At 39.8% G+C, this 15,074-nt stretch overlaps 1 pseudogene across 1 annotated transcript in view; it reads left to right on the forward strand.

The window, feature by feature from the left end:
• The window catches only part of LOC122555811 (parapinopsin-like), an 80,714-nt pseudogene extending 66,130 nt beyond the window's left edge, over positions 1-14,584 (forward strand). The window contains exon 4 of the transcript XR_015759047.1: positions 9,746-14,584. The product of XR_015759047.1 is annotated as a parapinopsin-like (transcript). The remainder of the gene's footprint in view (positions 1-9,745) is intronic.
• Positions 14,585-15,074: the final 490 nt, after the last annotated feature.

Raw genomic sequence — 15,074 nt, forward strand, 5'->3', positions numbered from 1 at the left:
CCTTAAAATGATACTCATGATCCTCGAACCCAATTTATGTGTTTAAAAATGGATAAGCACATTCAAAAATGTCAGCTGACACATTTTTCAGTTCCTGACTATTTTATTTTGAAGCATTTTGCATTCTGCTAACACAGGATGAAATAAATTAGAAATATCCTCTCTGTCACCCTCCTGATAATGACGTATTTGAAATTCAGATTTGTGGAACGGAGCAAGGAGTTATTGTAAAATTATGCCACGTTGACAGCTTCTGAGAAAAGTAAGGTAATTAATCCAGAAAAACCGCTTAACAATCATAAAACTTAAAAGTTTCCTATGTTTCTGACAATGCAGTCGCATGCTGCCCAGATTTGCTTCTGACATTTGGATTATTATCCGTGATGTGCCCTAACTAAACATGAATATTTATTGCATACTAAACAGAAACAGAGCAATACACCCTGTAGGGGAATTAATATGATCAGCTTACAACAGTTTTAAGGCAAGTCTATTCTTAAATGGTGTTTTGATTGCAATTGCATTAAGCAGTAACCTGTGAAAAACTTATTTAATTACATTACTTTTCTGTGCGCTATGAATCATCTAAAGTCATGATGCAAGTCCAAATGCCACTGAACCTTTAAAAAGTGTATCATTTTAAACAGTATATTTAAAATTGAGCCAAATGTTGGTAGCGTAGTGATGTAACCATACCTCTGGCCTGGGTATACCCAGGGGTCTTCAACAATTTCACCCTTTGGTTCCAAAACAAGCAATGATTATTGATATTGTCTGAAAGACATTCTATCCAATTTTATGTCTTAACAGTGCATTTAAAAGAACAAAATGTCATTTATACAACGTACAAAATTATAATATATAAATTACATAAATGCTAAATGAAAATATTTAATATAGGACTATGGACAAATCTGAATGATTCATATATTTTGCCACATTAAAATCGATTTGAAATAATAAAAATAGTAACGGCAGGGAAGGATGAAGATAGGTAATGTTTCAGAGGTGAATTTGGGCTGGTTTGGTGTTGCCTGGGTTATGAGGCCAGAAGTCCAGTTCAGGATCAAATGGAAATGAAATTGAAGTGGGTACAAGGTGACTCTTCCCTCCACACTTGCTGCCAGACCTGTTGAGCTTCTCTTTGATTTCCCAGCTTTTAATTCAGGTTTCCAGCAGCGACAGGTCTTTGTTTCTCATACACTGTAACATGAACTACTTTCAGAGAGGAGAGAATTAGATAGCGAGCTATCATTTATTATTACTAAGTAACAGAGTACTTTCAATCTAGTTTAACCATCAGGAGTGCCTGGGTTTAACGCACACCCTGCAAGGCAACAATACTTCATGCAGCTGTCATGTAATAAAAATGAAGCTGAACTTCACCAGTGTTAGGGTAGATTAGATTAGATTCCTTACAGTTTGAAATCAGGCCCTTCAGCCCAAAAGGTCCACACCGACCCTCTGAAGAGTAACCTACCCAAACTCATTTCCCTCTGACTAATGCACCTAACACTATGGGAAATTTAACATGGCCAATTCACCTGGCCTACACATCTTTGGACTGTGGGAGGAAACCAGAGCACCCAGAGGAAACCCACGCAGACATCGGGAGAATATGCGAACTCCACACAGACAGTCGCCCAAGGATGGAATCAAACCTGGGTTCCTGGTGCTGTGAGGCAGCAGATGTTTTGCTTTGACCATAAACATAGCTGATATGGGAAAAGAGCTAGCAGATGTAACATTAAAGAGGCCCTCTCAGGTGGACATAAATGACCACACCATAGATTGATGTGCACTGACTGATGTTCTGGGGATAAGATGTTAATTGTAAAAAATCTGAAAAATTGTGACAGAATTGTCATCCTTGTCGTGTATTTGCAAGACTTTGCTGCATCTTGTTACCTACGATATGGTGACAATAGTTCAAAAACGCTTAGCATTTAGGACATTGGGTCCTCTGGTCTACATGAAATCAGGGTCATTTGTGTGATATGCAGCTTCTAGAATGTTCAGTGCATCACACCATAAACCTTCAAATTTGTTTCCGGTGTAATTGTTGGCACAGTCCAAACGATTTTGTAAAATTAGATTAGATTAGATTACTTACATGTGGAAACAGGCCCTTCGGCCCAACAAGTCCACACCGCCCCGCCGAAGCGCAACCCACCCATTCCCCTACATTTACCCCTTACCTAACACTACGGGCAATTTAGCATGGCCAATTCACCTGACCTGCACATCTTTGGACTGTGGGAGGAAACCGGAGCACCCGGAGGAAACCCATGCAGACACGGGGAGAACGTGCAAACTCCACACAGTCAGTCGCCTGAGGCGGGAATTGAACCCTGTGAGGCAGTAGTGCTAACCACTGTGCCACCGTGCCGCCCACTACATGTTGCCCAGTAACAGAATCATATCCAATATTGCACATACATTTGGAGGCTTAGAAGGTATAGGGATTTAAAACTAATTAGAAGGGAAATGGGGGAATAAAGAAAGGAATCTGGAAGAGAGAAATGTAAGCTTACCAAGTGATAGTATATTTCAGCATTACGGGCAGCTGTTGTCACATATACTCAATGAGTACAGTGAAAAGTTTACGCATCGCCACTTACAGGTACAGCTTCTTTAGTTACTAGATCTTAGAAAACAGAGAAATAAAATGTCCAGCATTGTAGAAATGGAAGTCCAGAATGGCAGTCTTCCAATCCATACCACTTGGGCACCTAGTCTCCAGTCCGACTGCCACGCCAGGCCAAGAGGATGCCATGCTGAGGGCTGGCCTGGCACAAGGGGGTGGAGGCACCCTGGGAGGCCACTACGCCACACCAGGCCAGGAGTCATGAACGGTTGGCCAACAGAAAGGGACAGAGTATACAAACATAGCAAACCAGCAGCAAATAAGTTGAAAGATGGACAAAGTATGACAATCTCATAACTCGACATGAATGTACATAGTAATCAAAACAAAATAAATGAAAATACGGGTAAATGGGTATGATCTTACAGCCAGAGACACGGTTACAAGTAGATCAAAGCTGGAAACTAAATATTCACGGGTATATGACTTTCTTGGAAGGACAGGTCGAAAAGATGGTGGGGTAGCAGCATTAGTATGGGATGAAACAAGTGGTATCGCAAGAAATCAGTTGATGTTGAATTTAAATAAGTTAAGAAATAAGGAGGGAAAGCCTGAACTACTAGGAGTAGTCTATAGCCCCTCTAATGTTGGCTATTCTTAGAATGGAAAATAAATCAAGAGATAATAAGGGGCATGTAAATAACATGCATTTTGTTCATGGGTTCATTTTGTTCATGTGGATAGTGATAGTCAGACTGACAGAGATAGACACGAGAAGAATTCAGAGTATGTTTCGGACCGCATCCTGGAATGATATGTTGTGTATACAACCAGGTGTCAGCCCATTTTGGATCTGATGATGTGTAACGAGGCAAGTTTAATAAATTACATCAGAGTAAAAGATCCCTTAGGAAACAGTGACCATAATATGGTAGAACTTAGCATTCAATTTGAGAGAGGATCTGGAGTTGAAAACAACTGTTCTAAGCTTAAATAAAGGTAACTACAAATGGAAGGAGGGCAGAGCTATCAGGATAGATAAAGGAGAAACTGGGGATTATATATTTGGATTTTTAAATGGTATTTCAAAAGGTATAACATATTAGACTAATTAGTAAGCTAAAGGTCATCATTTTGGACAACAGGGTGTATTTCCGGAGGAACAGCCAACTCAGTTTATAAATCAAAAGCACTGAGACCACCAAATTCAACCTGTTTCCAAACAACTCTAAAAAATACTGACTTTACTGTCTTTATTCATTTGTTAGACTCCAATTTGGCCAACTGACCTTTCCCACTCTCTAATCTGTATTTATGTGTGCAGAGGTTAAAGCTCACTTCATTATTTTAATTAGATGGGTTTAAGTATAAAGCTAACCTTTTTGTCAAACGCAAGAAAACCTGTTTTTTAAACCACAGTGTCTCAGTAGTTTTGTGGTCATTAAAATGGCAATTATATCCTTTCCAAAGGAAATAAGAACCATGGATGTATTCAAATAAGGAGGGACACAGAGGGGAGCAGACAGTAACTTCCCGATTTCTAGGTTAATTGTTCATGTGCAATTACAATCTACAGTTAATTCCTCAATGTTGGTGATCCATGTTAATCTAAAGGTTATTTTAATTCTAAAATACGGGATACTATTAAGTGATGGACCTGGTCTTCAAACTGAAGTAAACTCATTAGAAAAACTCTACATCATTTTTTTTGGCTGACATTTGACATCGGCATAGCAACTGTAACATGTCAAAGTACTCCTCCCCCTCACCACCCTACCCTGCCCGAATCTAATCTTCAGTAAAGTTCATGAAGTATTAGTTTTAGTGGCAAACTTGATGGTCATTCCAACGCATCAGTGTTTAATTTGTGCATTTGACAATAAATACAGTTTATTGTGAAAATGGAACACTCAAACACAACTTAATTATTGACAGCAGCAGTGGGCAATGCATAATTCTGAACTATTCTCCCAGATTGAAGAACTTCAGAAACTTTAAACTTTCACCCAGTGAGACACATTTCATTGGATTCATTTCCCAAGGTTAAATAAGTAATCTCATAAGTAGCTTTAAACTTTTAAAAGATTTGACAGCATTAGCCACAAAATGTGATAACCTCTGAAAACAGGCAGAGGAATGCTGACAAGTGATGAACCTGTGTCCTTTGATTCAGATGCAGCTAGCAAACAAACTCCTGCTGCCTACTAATGATTGACTGGCTGCTGTTACAACACAGTAGTGAACCCTTCTGCTAATTAAACCGAACACCCAGAAAAGCTCACCTCACGTTGTAATCTGTTAAAGTATGAGTGACAGAGAACTCCCAACTTCCACTATTTAACGGAAAAATCTCTAAAAGAGAACATTAAACAATAACTATTTACAACTCTAAACCTCTTTTCTGTTAAAGGTTTATAATCTGCCTCCAACTCCATAACAATATACTGGTTCCATAAACACCCCTATTAAACTTACATCAACTTAATTTTCAAAACTCTTTGGCAGCTGTTATCTCCAGTGTCTGTCTTCCTCTGGCTGTGATCTCCCTGGGTCGCCTTCGGTCTTTTGCTGCAAAGATGTTTCAGACAAAAAAGGTATCTTTAATAGAGAGAGTGTGGCTGGCCTTTACTTTGACAATGGCAATTTGTTGCTTTCTTTCTGGCTAACTCTCAAAATACCGGCTTCTTTTATACCCTAAATATCGAATCGTCTCATTGGTTCGATGTTGTCAAAACAGTAAAATTCAAATTTTATTGGGTTTTAGTATCTGGGGCATAATTTAACTTAGCGTGTTTTGAGAAGGTTTGTAGCCCAGGCTGAGGTTCTGGAAGTAAGTTTTCTTGCTGAGCTGGAAGGTTCATTTTCAGACATTTCGTCACCACACTAGATAACATCATCATTGAACTTCCAATAAAGCACTGGTGTTAGTGACCTGCTTTCTATTTATGCATTTAGGTTTCATTGGGTTGATGTTGTCATTTGCTGTGGTGATGGCATTTCCTGTTCTTTTTCTCAGAGGGTGGTAAATGAGGTCCAAGTCAATGTGTTGTTGATAGCATTCTGGTTGGAATGCCATGCTTCTCGGAATTCTCATGCGTGTCTCTGTTTAGCTTGTCCTAAGATGGATGTGTTGTCCCAGTCGAAGTGGTGTCCTTCCTCATCTGTATATAAGGATACTAGTGAGAGTGGGTCATGTCTTTTTGTGGCTGGTTAATGTTCATGTATCATGGTGGCTAGTTTTCTGCTGTTTGTCCAATGTAATGTTTGTTACAGTTCTTGCAAGATATTTGTAAATGACATTAGTTTTGCTTGTTGTCTGTATAGGGTCTTTTAAATTCATTAGTTGCTGTTTTAGTGTGCTGGTGGGTTTGTGGGCTACCATGATGTCAAGGGATCTGAGTAATCTGCAGTCATTTCTGAGATGTCTTTCTTGTGAGGAGAGTGGCTAGGGATTCTGGGTGTGTTTTGTCTGCTTGTTTGGGTTTGGTGCTGAGAAATCAGTGGACTGTGTTCATTGGGTATCTGTTCTTTCTGAGTACGCTGTATAGGTGATTTTCCTCTGCTTCACCGGAGGTTCACTGATGATGTTATCTAGTCTGGTGACGAAACATCTGAAAATGAACCTTAGAGCTCAATAAGCAAACTTAACTCCATAATTGAAACTGAATGGCTAAATTCAAACAGTTGTGAAAACATAGCAACCATAAGTCAGGCACTTGTTTCACAGCCAAATATTTTCAATTTTCCAGTGAACTCTGAGATTGCTATTCAGTCACCTGACATGTGCCAGCAAACTCTTAGTGCAAAATAGCTTTCGCTCTCTCTTAAAGGTACAGTACAACTTCATAACACTGCATGCAGCCATTGCTAAGCACATTGCTGAGGTTTTGAACAAGGGCAAGAATCATTGGAAGCTGGCAGCTGATCAAACTAATCTGCATCACTTCGAGCCAGACCGCACCCGTTAAATATACAGACGTATTTTGACTGGAGCAAGTCGTGGAAGTCATTTTAAAAGTGATATTGGCATGGGGAAGACACAAAGATGAAACAGTCGACATGGCTGAGGGCAGGTGTCATGCTTTTCCAACAGCTGCACTGGAGGCCTTGGTGGCTTGAAGTTGAAAGGAGAGCTTTCATTTATTTTTAGAAAGACCAGGCCGTTTTTGACAGAATTTTGTGAAGGTGGTGGTAGCAGACAGCTGTAGTAATCCATGTCAACTGTCTAGCTCCAACTACTTGGATGCAGAGCTGCAAGTAATTCAAGGAGGACTGAAACTGAATGAGTCACACGAATATTGAAGGTCACCAAATTCATCTTTAGTTGCCAACTAGCCTCAAACTGCACAATTCTCATTCATTCCTTCATTCATCTGAAGAAAATTATTTGATTTTGCCCAACAGGCATTACTTCACCTTACCCCCACACACTTGGCATTGCGTCAAGCTTCACATCCACAACTCGCAGCTTACACATCGCTGCCAGCTCTTCAGCCGTGACAATCACATCATCCAAATGTACTGTACAGCATTCACAGGCACAATTCCCCATCTCTTGCAGGATGAGGTCGCACTCATCCACTAGGAGCATTAATATGCTTAACCTAAATGGAAAATACGATGCCCTCATTGGAATAACCATGACCAAAGCTATGGCCAGTGGTAGGGCTGGACTTGATGGCAACAGTATGCTCAGACCCTGTTCTGCTTCTCAAAACTTGCTTCCTCCTCATCCCACACTCTATCCTGATTTACCTTGTTTTCTCTTATTGGTCTCGAACACAATCCGATGTCTGCATACAAGATTTTAGAAACTAGCACAGAGGCAAAACGTATTCACATTGAGACACCAGATCAGGGCAGAGGATAAGGATAGCAGTGATGCTAGTTCAGCAGAGTGCAAGGGTCACATGGTTTCTACTGCAAAGTACACTGTTGAAGAATAAGATGGGGCAGCCTGTAGATTGTGACGAATACGTACATGCATTGGCACACAGCTTGTCAGAAAACTTGAAGTCAATGTCAAGGAGCATGAACATTGCCTAAGGCTAATGTGCAGAGCTTACAGCTCATAATTTTCAGTGTGCAAATAGTGACCAACTTCATTAGCACACTTGTGAACTGAATTGTAGCACAGTATCTAACTTTTAATGTAGCACAAGTAGAAATTGTTGTATGTGGATCTAGAAGGGTTAATACTGAGCAATTTTATAAGCACAATTCGCATGATGATCTCAGCTCAAGGAGAAGTGGGAACTAACATCTGATCCTTGTCAGAGTCTCTGTAACAATGTCTGTTGTATCAATGTAAGTTGTAATTGCTAACATGTCTCATACCAAGAGACTCTTCTAGACAGAGGGAAATTACTTACTAGTCTGTCACTCTGCAACAATCGGACTCTGTAGCTCCCTACACTTAGAGGAAGCCTACCATGTGCTCTACATACAACAGTTTAACTCTCCATGCCACATAGGCAGGAGTGATAATATCCCTACCTCTGAGACTGAAGGTCTGGATTCACCTCCCACCCAGTTATATTTTCAACCACCCTCTTCTATCAGGCAGAACATATAAATGCTTGAATACAAATATGAACAGATTCAATAACAGCTTCTTCTCCTCTATGATCAGCCTTTTGAATGGACCTCTCTGTACCTTCTCAGCGGCTGTAACACTGTATCCTGCACTCTGCTCTGTTACACTGTGGCACTGTATAGTACAATCTACTTGTAAAGCACATAACACAGCACTTTTCACTGTACCTCAGTACACATGTCAGTATCATTACACATCTGAACAGGTCGATTATAAATCTCTACAACATAGGCAGTGGTACTAATTTGATTTACTTGCTCATACAACAGAAATCAGCCAGTAATAGAATTTCAGATCTTCCGCATCCACAATACTTTGATTTTATTTTCGAAACCACCCAAAGGCTGATTGCTACATGAAAGTTCAGACTGAAATCATGGGCATGAGCTGCTATCCTGCAAACTCAGATTGCTGCCATCATAGCTGTCAGTCGTGGCTTGCACAGTAACAGCAACTGGTTTTCCAACAAGTTCCGAGTTCTGAGGCACTGACCCGGGGAACAGTAGAAGCAGTACATGCCACTAATCTGCTGGGGATGGCAGCATTTATCATTAAGTATTCAAAGGAAAAAAAGTGAATCCAAATAAAGTGGAAAAGCAAACATTAGCCTAGGAATCACTTAATGTCATGTTAAAGGTACAATGAAAAGCGCTAAGTAGTGTCAATTGATTTTTAAAGCATGGAAAAAGGTCCTTCAGCTCATCATGTCTTCAAGCACCTACTCTCATCCTATTTCCATCACATGACCCATAGCCTTGTGTCCCATGATGTTTCAAGTGCCCACTTAAATACTTCAACTTTGTGATGGGTTCCCACCTCTATCACTTTTCAGGCAGTGAGTTGCAGATATGATTATGATTATGATTATCACACCCCAGGCCAAAAAATAATATTCCTTAAATTCCCTCTAATCCTCCTGCCCTTTTTCTTCAATCCATGATCCCTGGTTATTGATCAGGGGAATACAGATCTTCCCAGCTGTCCTATATGTGTGTCTCTGAACTTTGTACACCTCAATCAAGATCCCCTTCAGTCTTCTCTGCTCTCAGGAAAACAACAACTCAGCCTATCTAATCTCTCTTCATAGTTGAAATGCTTCAGTCTCGGCAATATCCTGGTCAATCTCCCCTGCAACCTCTCCAGTGCAAACACTTCATTCCTATAGTTGGGTGACTAGAACTGCACACACTACTCCAATCGTGGCTGAACTAACATCTTATAGCTCCAACAAAACCTCCCTGTTCTTATATTCAAGCCTCAAGAAATTTAGGTTAGTATCCTATATACCACCTTAACCACCTTATCCTATTGCTTTCCAGGAACTGTGCGGATGCACACCTAGGTCCCTCTGATCCTCTGTACTTTGAGGGGTCCTACCTTTACATTAACAGTTTAATTTATGCATTTACTAATCCTTTAACTTGTACTGGAAGTCTTTCTTTACTTGACTGCCATGGTGACTATATGATTTATTTTACAATCACTCACCACTCAAGTAATACATTTTACCAACTACTGAAGGTTAATGTTGATGCTCAATTCATTTGTTTGAATCTGTCTAGTTTTACAGATGTTTCAAAGCACTGCTGATCTGTCAGAGTTCACCTGTTAGTACAAGCACCAAAAGTACATCGAAGACTACAAAGAATAGTCGCGATAATCGAAGGAAGAACACCAACTTCATAAAAGCCTCAGTTGCTCAACACACATCTGTCAATAAACACCCATCAGATGGCATGAAAGATAAAGGCAACAACACTTCAAGTGAAAATGCAAAGCCACTGGTATCTCTAGTGGTACGCTATAATGACTGATCAGATGGAAACCTCTGATGGCAATTCCATGGTGTTTAACATTGCTTTGTAATAACCAGATTACCCATGAAAATTAGTGCAATCCCAGATGGTGACAGATAAAGAGTCTATAAATCAATACAGGTGAAATTGATTTTGTCTATGATAGTTGAAGAGTATAAAAGGAAACATTGTGGACCAAGGAAACATCTGGATATTAAGGATCGAATATTGACTGACTCTCCAATTCCAGGTTAAACAGTAGATTCACTTTGTCTGGTTCAACTTTTCACTGTGCCTTGGTACACGTGACAATAAATACAATTCAATTCAATTCAAAGGTGTGCAATCAAAATGTAAGTTATCACACTGGTGTTTTATAAAGTAATAAATACCATGGAGTTTTAAAAATAGACATTATCAAAAAGGAAAACTGGATAATTTTTTTTTAAAGTCAGACTTTGGACCTATCCAAAGTTTGTACAATGGTTTCATACATTGTGTTTTGTAGGAATAAATACATGGCATGAAATTCCTCCACCTATTTACTTAGAGGCATTAGCTCATCAATAATAAACAGTCTAAAACCTTGATTAAAATGACCAGCCTTGGGAACGTGAGAAACCTGTTTTACATTCACATATTTTCAAACATAACTGTAAAGAAAATTACATACAAGATGACAAAAATTGCATTTCTATGGTAATGATTTGTAGTAATATTGGCACGTGGACTTGATATTGTATCTTGAAAGCACAGCTGACATTGTTTTTCAAACTAATGTCAAAAGCTGAAACAAGAGTCAACGGAGTGTCTAATACTAGCTTCACTGAAAGATGACATAATAACGTAAGCAACCTTACTATTGCCTCTTTGCTGCATTAGTACAACCTGTTATGTTAAATCTATTTATTTTAGAAGTAGCTGGGCAGAGAAGAAAATTATACTTTATACAATTCATTCAGCTGCATTTTTCCTATCGGAAAATAGAGTCATAGAGACATACAGATGTACAGCACAGAATCAGACCTTAGGTCCAACTTGTCCATGCTGACCAGATATCCCAATCCAACCTAGTCCCACCTGCCAGGACCGGGCCCATATCCCTTTAAACACATCCTATTCATATACTGATTCACATTCAATTTGTCGGAGAGTCGTGCAGTTTTCCAATCTGCTTTAGATTGTCAACCTTATTTATAAATAATCAATCTGTAAAACACTGAAGTTATGAGAGGCAATGGACTGGAATTTACATTTCTTCAACTAGTTCTGATTTGCCTGGAGTTTTTTGGAGGGATTCTCACCGAAAGATTTAGCACAATTTCACATAATATCTTATCAATAGCACCATATTAACTACTGGCTGCATCGCATAGCATCCCACACATCTGATCTCACCATACCAGACATTATTCAAGAAACAATTCACCACTCATTAGATTATCTGCCAAAAGACCAGCAGCCCTTGCACCCATGTAATCTTTTAAAGGCAGCAGTCCAACATTTATAATTAGTGTTGTCCTCACCAGCAGAGTAATGATACAGCAAACACAAAGTCATGCTACCTACCAGTATGGCTGAAAGTCCCTCACACATATCATCCCATTTCCTCAACCTAGTCATGGCTTAACCACTGCACCATATAGTTACCTATCTGTAGCTACAGTCTGTCTCTCTCTGTCATCACTACTCTGCCCTCAGTGCTAATTGGAGACCCACAACTTGTCACTGTCCAGTATTGAAACACGACATACAGGAAAACATTGGACAATTGCAGACACAAGCTTTTATTTACTGCAACCAAAAGGGAGCATAGACAAAACTAGAGGCTCAAGGCCACCCCTGACAATGCAAATCAAACGCTGGCACCATAACCAATGGCTAGTGCCCAGTCAGGATGGTCTGCTGCACCCAGCTCTCATCAGTGGAACTGGGTGTCAATCAGGTTCTGTCCAGCTTGTAGCACCTAACATTGCTGAACTCTGTCATTACAAGGAGAGCTTCATTTCCCCAGTGTACTTCTCCTCCTCCTCAGACAACTGTTTCCATTTCCCAGCTACTCAGCATCCAGAGCATCACCCCGCTGCCTCTTCCAGCATAGCACAACAGGATGATGTGGCACACCTTATCCGATCTGTACTGGAGGGGTCTCCCCACATTCATCACCAAAAGTGGCTCAGCAGCACCACTATTGGCCCAGTCTGGCTGAACCCTAAAGCACACAACTGCTAGACTGGGGAACTGATGAGAGGAATAAACAATATTGAATTTTCTTCACCAATCAGCCTGCTGCAAATGAATCTGTGACAGTATTAGTTGGAGGAGCAATAGTGCACACTAGGGCACTTCGCAAGACCAAGTAGGGATGGGCAATAAATGCTGACTCAGTTAGTGCAGCCCATAACCTTTAAATGATCAGAAAAAACTAGGTGGCATGGTGGCTCAGTGGTTAGCACTGCAGCCTCACAGCACCAGGGACCTGGGCTTGATTCCCGCCTCAGCCGCCTGAGTCTGTTAAGGTTTCCTCCGTGTGCTCTGGCTTCTCCCACAATCCAAAGTTGTGCAGGTTAGGTGAATTGGCCATGCTAAATTGCCTATAGTCAGGGGTAAATGTAGGGGAATGGGTCTGGGTGGGTTACTCTTTGGAAGACTGGTGTGGACTTGTTGGGCCGAAGGGCCTGTTTCCACACTGTAGGTTATCTAATCTAGTACTACAGAAATCACAAAAAAAGGGTGGCACAGATAACACATGAACTGCAAAACAATTATTGTTGTCATGAGGCACAAATAGTTTCACTGCTTGATATTAAAATAAATTGATTTATACACCTCGGTCTAAGAACCCTGATCTGAACATTTCCCTCCCATAGCTCCAGCTGACTGAGCATAACTTTAGCATCATGGAGCTGAAATCAGAAGACATAGATCATATCTGGGGTCAAGTCTGGGTAATCTCCATTGATATAACCAGCATCATAATAAACAGTTTATATTTATGCACTGAAACATGGTGATAGAAAGGGGTCCAGAGTTCTAACCAATTTTAAACATCAGTACAGATAGAATGATTGAACACTAACGTGAGCTCTGGATCACCAAAACTGCTTACTCCACTCTTCTTGGACACAAAACTTTGACAGCTAGACGTTCAACCACATCATCAAATAACAATGAGGCGCAAGAAAGATATTTTACTTGATTAAGTCTAGTTATCAGTAATTTTTGTAGTCTTTACATACATGGACAAGGACCAAGTGGTGAATCCAGCTATTGTGTGTCTCCATAAACAACGATAAAGTAGCTATAATCTATATGTCAGACTCACCCGAGAGTGCTGGTAATATCCCACCATACAATTGCAGAAAGTCTGTTGGAAGTAACCAAGAACAAAGTCCTGGCCAACTCTTCTTCTCTGAACCCAGGGGCACTGAGCGTAATGATCATAAACTTTCCATCCTAAAGAGAGATGGAATAATTCAGCAAAACAAAAATAAACAGGATTTGAACAGTAGGCTTTCCTGGGCTGTAGATACTCTCTGAATAAGCCATTGTGGACGGGAACTTCTTCATTATCTATCTAATGCTCAAAAGACCACAGTTGCCATATATTATCAGTTCACTAACCTGAAGGCTTACTGAAAAGACGATTATGGTAGTTAGAATCTATGTTCAATTTAGCATCTTGTTAAAACATGTCTGTGATAAATGCCGTGGTCAAAGCACTTATATTTTAGCATGTTTCGTTCTTAAGGTTAAACTCCTGTTTTTGCTGCTTGTGAGCTGAAAAAAATGATGTTGCTTGTGAGCTGAAAACTATTGAATTAATGTTGTCTTACAAACTGGTGTTAAATCTTATGTAACTGAACTTCAATTAATGTTGCCGTTTACTGACTTGCTCTTCTGAATGCCATTCTTAAATTGAAGCTGACTTCCAGTTGTTGAGAGTTGAAAGCAGTAAAACAAAAACAAAGTTAGCAGAGAGATTGAAGAGATTAATACTAATCTAGCTTTATACTGGATCAGATCTTTAAGATATATTGCTGCGTTAGTTTGCATCTCTGAAGGCATGTTAGAAATTGACTAATTTTTTGCAGGATCAATGGAATGGCATTGACATTCAAAGCACAAACGTACTGCTTTTGGACTGCAGTTTAATGTTCTAACATTAAAAATAGAAGCTTGTATCCACTTATGATTTAAATGCATCGTAAGATATTTTGGCTTGTCAAGTAAGATATGTTGAAAGATATCTGATTTGCATTATCAATGATAATATATTTCACTTCGGAGTTTACATGTGCTTCTTGATGTTTCTGACTGGTTCAATGTCATTACACTTTAACCTATCTAGAACTTGTAATTAGTAATTGTGTTGTAAACTAATATTCCCAGTTTGTTATCTGATCAGATGTCAGATCCAGAGAGTTGGTCAACATAGAAGTACAAATTTTTGAGAAGATTTGTAGCTCAGGTTGATGATAAGTATGTAAATTAGCTCGCTGAGCTTGAAGGTTTGTTTTCAGATGTTTCGTCACCATGCTAGGTGAGAGTCTCTGGTGAAGCGCTGGTGGTATATCTCGCCTCTCTATTTATAGGTCTTGGTTTATTAAGGTGGGCGATGTCACTTCCGGTTCTTTTTTACTAGGGAAAGTAGATGGGATCTAAATCGATGTGTTTATTGATGGAGTTCTGGTTAGAATGCCATGCCTCTAAGAATTCTCATGCGTGCCTTTGTTTCGCCTGTCCTAGAATGTGTGTGTTGTCCCAGTCTAGAAATGGGAAGGACACCATCAACAATATCCTGACAGGCATAAAGTTCACAAAAGAGGAGGAGAATGACAACAGGCTCCCATTCCTAGATGCAACAGTTGAATATACAGTTAACAGAGACCTTCAAACCAGCATCTACAGAAACATAACAAACAGACCAAATACTTAACTTCAGAAGCAATCATCCCAACACCCACAAACGGAGCTGCATTAAGATAGTATTTCAATGAGCTACATTGCACTGCAGCACCTAAGAACTACAAAAAGCAGAAGAAAAATATCTATCCATCGTTTTCAAGATAAACAGGTACCCAATAAACACAGG

Source organism: Chiloscyllium plagiosum, unplaced genomic scaffold (genome assembly GCF_037043375.1).
Source record: "Chiloscyllium plagiosum isolate Xiang-an unplaced genomic scaffold, Cpla_swu_hap1 HiC_scaffold_13, whole genome shotgun sequence".
NCBI lineage: Eukaryota > Metazoa > Chordata > Chondrichthyes > Orectolobiformes > Hemiscylliidae > Chiloscyllium > Chiloscyllium plagiosum.